The 5542-nt window shown below is 33.7% G+C and overlaps 1 pseudogene; it reads left to right on the top strand.

The window, feature by feature from the left end:
- Positions 1-2538: 2538 nt before the first annotated feature.
- LOC120768607 lies at positions 2539-3746 on the top strand (annotated as a pseudogene).
- Positions 3747-5542: the final 1796 nt, after the last annotated feature.

The following is a 5542-nucleotide window of genomic DNA, read 5'->3' as shown; positions in this document are numbered from 1 at the left end:
AATTTTTCAACGGCCAACGCAGGGTATTTCAACAAAAGGTCACATAAAATAGTTGAGAACTCGCAGAAATGAAAGACAAAGGAAAGAAAAAGTAGTATTACTTCAATAATGAACAAGCACACAAACATACATATGCGCAGCAGCAGCAAGGAAAGAGGTAACAATCGGCGATCCATTGTATATTTCTTTCATGCATAACCAAACCATAATTAGGACAACGCAATTCAAGTGTCAATGGTGGTGTTGGTGGTAAGCGCTTCAAAAGTTACGACGAGCACGTAGGAGGTGCGTAGGTTCGAATCCCAACAGAATTTATTTTCAATTGAATATGTGATCTTATTTTATAATAACTCATTTTAAATATATAAAAGATTTACCTAAACATTATGATGATTTTTTCATGATTCATACGCAATGTACGAATGTAAGCAATTTCGTTTTGCCGTCGGCATTTCAATTTCTCATGCTTCAATTTTTGCTTTCAACCAAGAAATCGCTTGTATGTATGTATGTACATATGTGCAATATATGCCTTTGCGTTTTGCCGTCGGCATTTCCATATTGACATCCAAAAGTAATTATGTATGTACTTATTTCATTGTTTCGTTTTGGCCCAATTTTGTATATTAAGACAAGTGTTAATAATTGCGCCAAAATCAAATATATTATATATTCATATGTAAACATGTTTTAAACTTTACATAAAATTGAAGTGTCAATAATTGCGCCAATTTTCATAAAGTTGGAAATTTTGCGCGAATAATACGTGTGCGGGTTAAGTCGTGAATTTTACTTATATTAATTAATTTGAAAGTGCCGAAAAATGCGAAACGAAATTTCAATAAATTTAAGTAAATTTACATGTATTTTCATTTATATTTAATTTTCAATAAATTTTTTAAAAATTATTTGCCCTAGTTGTCCATTTTTTATTTTCTCACACATTTCAGCCGATTTTTGTATAGAAATTTGACCGGCGTAGAAGCAAAATGCGAAACAATCATTCATACATATATTATGTCGTTTGCACATTTGTCTGTATATTTGCGAAAGCAAATGTTCTACAAAAGCATATTTCTATACTTAAACAAAATTATTAGAACCATCGTATGTTTCTTATGTACATGCATAACCCAACCATACTTAAGTCAGCGCAACCTAAGTGTCAATGGTGGTGTTGGTGGTAAGCGCTTGGAAAGTCAAGATGGTACCACAGGTCTCAGGTTCGAATCTCGACAGAATAAATTTTTAATTTTTTGCTTTTAACACCGTATACTATACAAATAAATATTTTTCTTACTAATAGAAATTAAATTTATCACAGCAATATTATGTATATGTATATTATGTATATTGCTGTGATAAATTTAATTTCTATTAGCAAGAAAAATATTTATTTGTATAGTATACGATGTTAAAAGGCATATGTACATACATCTTCTATCCTATCTTGTGTATCTGCACATGCTCATATGAGTGTATGTATACGCATCATATTTTCATCACTTATCAATATACTTATTACATGTGCGAGCATTGACTTGCATGTTCATACATTCATATATATTTATATGTACATATATTTGCATACATTGCCAAACAAATAATGCACAAGCATACAAACATACATATGCGTACACATATGAATATGTCACCAACAATCGGCGATCCATTGTATATTTCTTTCATGCATAACCAAACCATAACTAGGACAACGCAATACAGGTCTAGGTGGTAAGCGTTTCAAAAGTTACGATGAGCACGTAGGAATTGATTTTTTAATTGAATATGTCAACAACCAAAAATTTAAACATTGTTCTACAAAAACAACAACAGCATAAGCATGGCAACATTGTGTTGTTGGTAGAAAAGCCGAGCTGTGCCGAAAGAAACGAACAAACGATCGCCGATTGTCACCGCTTCGCTTGCTGCTCGAACATCTTCGCAGACAAGGTTGCGTAGATTCATTTTGAGCAAGGTTGCGCAACCTGAAACTATCGCAACCTTTTCCGAACTCGTATCAGAAGTATAACCACGGTAGAGGAGGAGTAAGGTCACTATCACCTGATGCTATGTAAATAAAGGCACAGCTGAGTGGTGCCACTGTAGAAACGTCAAGTGTAGTCCGGGGTTGAGTTTCTATTGGAATCCAAGATGGCCGACTTTTAATCAAGATGGCTGACTTTTGACCGGAAAATGGTTGCATTGCGTTATTTTCTTAAAATTTATGGAAAAGTTGTCCCAAAAATATTGGTTATATATAAAAGTTTAATATATTTTCTAAAGAAAATCGTTTTATTTTAATATATATTCTTATAGATGAGAACAATATGAGCAAATACATGAAAAATTAAGTTTTTAATTTATGCCTCTTTTTAACTTACCACAGTAATAAATGTTCACCACAGAAAAATGTTACGAACAAATAAGCAACCATGCCGAATAGTGGGGTCCAGATTATGCTCATTCACAGCCATATTTACATTTTTGTCATCGTAACGAAGGTTTTTGCAAGACAATTTGTTTGAGTTTATTTCATGGTTAAATGCTTTACGATGGTTTATTTAATTATTTGAATCTGGAAGAAGTGTGCAAATTTCCCTTGAGACGATAAATAACAGATCGGGTTGGGATTTTATTCCAATAAAAGTACGGAATAACTAAACATGGCCTTGTTAATACTGCTGCGTAATGGGTCAGGTGCTGTTCCAATTTTATGATTTAAGAGATGTAAAAGCGATGCGCGATGCTGTGAAGTACTCAAATGAATTTATGAACTTAGTTGGTCGTGAATTCGAGACAAAATTTTAAATTCAATGACGTGCTTGTGGAAGGTGCACGTCGCTTTGCTAGGTAAGCTAAAATTAAACTTTATTTCAAAAGATTTACCTTGTAATTTTTATTTTTTTTATAGAATCAGCAAAGAAGCTGGTGTAGAACGTTTGATTATTTGTCTGCTTTAAACGCTAGTCCCAAACCAATGAGCTTTGTGTTTGAAGGTGGAAGTAACCTTTTGAAGAGCAAATACTCCGGTGAGCACATTCGGATGTTGTACGAGCTATTGTCAATTGCGCTTAGGATACCGATACTGCTGTTCAGCTTTATTAAGCTGTTGTGTAGGTTTTGACAAAATTGAATTTACATACTTTCTAATATGCTAAACACCCACCTTGCAGACCAAAGCGTTACCAGTTGAGCGAATTAATTGACTGGTTTCATCGTGTTATGCGCAAAAATGAAAAATGGTGGGGATACCGTCATTAAGACATGCGTTGCGATCCTACCTTCTTATTGAAAGCCAAGTTCACTGAGCTTATCTGTCCTGAACAACCTATTGGTGAGCTACATACGGAACGAGTCGATCGCGAATGTATTACCGATGTCGTTCCCTCCGACATACCGTGGTTGAAGAATTTTGGTGTACAATTGACCTCCATGGAAGAGCAAGTACCATGGGAATTGTGACCATATCGTGCTGCGCAATGTTATGATGCCGAATTGGGAGAGTGGGGGAACCAGCTCCACCAAAACCGATAGAACATCGGGAAGAACTACGCAAATAATAAACAACGCTCATCAAATGAAAGTTGGCAGCGTTGGTGACCAAGCAGCGATTTGAAAAGAAACATTTGCATCTACGCGAATTACAATTCGTCTTTACATCTAGTGAATTATGGTCGATTATGAATGGTGTGGAAGTTGATATTTAAACTTAAAAAAACAAATAAATGTAATTTGGCTAATAATGAACCGCTATTAAAAATTAAATAATTTGAGTTGTATTTTTAATTGGGCCAAACAAGTTATTATCGATTTGAATAATTTCAAACGGAATATATTTCGAACAATCATTTATTTTTTTAAGTACTATGCCAGTATTGCTACTGAGCATGGCAAAATAGTGTTGCGTAAGCTAATTTAAACTACTTTTTACTACTATATAGATATTGCAAATTCAAAAAATAATTTCTTTAAGAATCCTTTTTGTTTAAAAACTTAGCTTAGAACTATAAAACAATGTGGTAAATCTGTTAGGATAATCAAACACTTCATTTGGGAACGAGTAGGATTCCTGATCGCCGGCATATAGCTAAATTCTGACATATAAAACGTATATGTAGTTTGTGATTACAAAAATTTATACTTAAAATTCAGAAAACATGGCTAGTATAATTATCTCTTGATTTATCTTACAGTAAAAAATTGTGTTTTACTGTTCAGACGAATTATTATGATATGTAATACCAAATTTTTCCACAATAGTTATCTCTTTTGGTACACTCATTATCAAAAATAATTTTCAATTTGTCCATGAATAAATTAACTACAACGCTTAAAAATATATAGCATATTTATTTATATCAAGAAGATATAATTAAATCTTTTGATAACAGCATTAAACTTCATTCTATAACAAAAATTGAAAATAGTATTTAGACATGTACAAATATAGTACTATAAATTTATAATTTTTTATTATAGCATTTTCGCTTTCTGCAACCCGTTTTGACCTCTCGCCACCCTTATTCACCAGAGCTGGCCATGATGTTTTATTGTGAACGTACACTTGAGGGGTAGGTTAAGGACTGTGAATGGCTCTTTTTTCTATTGTGAATGGGACTTTCCCTACTCCTCTATACCATGGTATAACTTCAATAAATAGAAAACTACAAAGTCACGGTGAAAAAAGAAACAAAACAAAAAAAAAAAAACAAAAACACACGGAAAGATCACATAAGTTGAACACACAAGAAAAAAGGAAAGTGACCTGAAGGGAAGTGAAAAGATACAGACAAGAAACAGAAATTGTAGAGTGAGTGAAAAAACAACAAAAAACCTACTAACATCAAAACGAGCGCGGTATTAATACAACAAAGTTCAACAAACATAAAACCTAAAATCAACAAGTAAGGAAGGGCTAAGTTCGGGTGTCACCGAACATTTTATACACTCGCATGATAAAGTGATAATCGAGATTTCATTATCCGTCATTTACATATTTTTTTATTTTGCTGTTAAATTAATTAGATTAGTAGTTCCTGAGATATGGTTTTTAGTCCATTAGTGGGCGACGCCACGCCCATTTTCAATTAAAAAAAAAGCCTGGGTGCAGCTTCCTTCTGCCATTTCTTCCGTAAAATTTAGTGTTTCTGACGTTTTTCGTTAGTCCCTTAATGCACTTTTAGTGATTTTTATACTCTCGCAACAAAATTGCCAAGGAGAGTATTATAGTTTTGTTCACATAACGGTTGTTTGTAAGTCCTAAAACTAAAATAGTCAGATATTGGGTTGTATATACCAAAGTGATCAGGGTGACGAGTAGAGTTGAAATCCGGATGTCTGTCTGTCCGTCCGTCCGTCCGTGCAAGCTGTAACTTGAGTAAAAATTGAGATATCATGATGAAACTTGGTTTCTTGGCTCCATAAGACGGTTAAGTTCGAAGATGGACAAAATCGTCCCACTGCCACCAAAAACCATATCTCAGGAAGTACTGCTCCGATTTCAATGAAATTCGGTATATAATATTTTCTTAACACCCTG

Source organism: Bactrocera tryoni, chromosome 2 (assembly GCF_016617805.1).
Source record: "Bactrocera tryoni isolate S06 chromosome 2, CSIRO_BtryS06_freeze2, whole genome shotgun sequence".
NCBI classification, from domain to species: Eukaryota; Metazoa; Arthropoda; class Insecta; order Diptera; family Tephritidae; genus Bactrocera; species Bactrocera tryoni.
The sequence above is the reverse complement of the archived record's forward strand: the minus strand, read 5'-3'. Positions and strand labels throughout refer to the sequence as shown.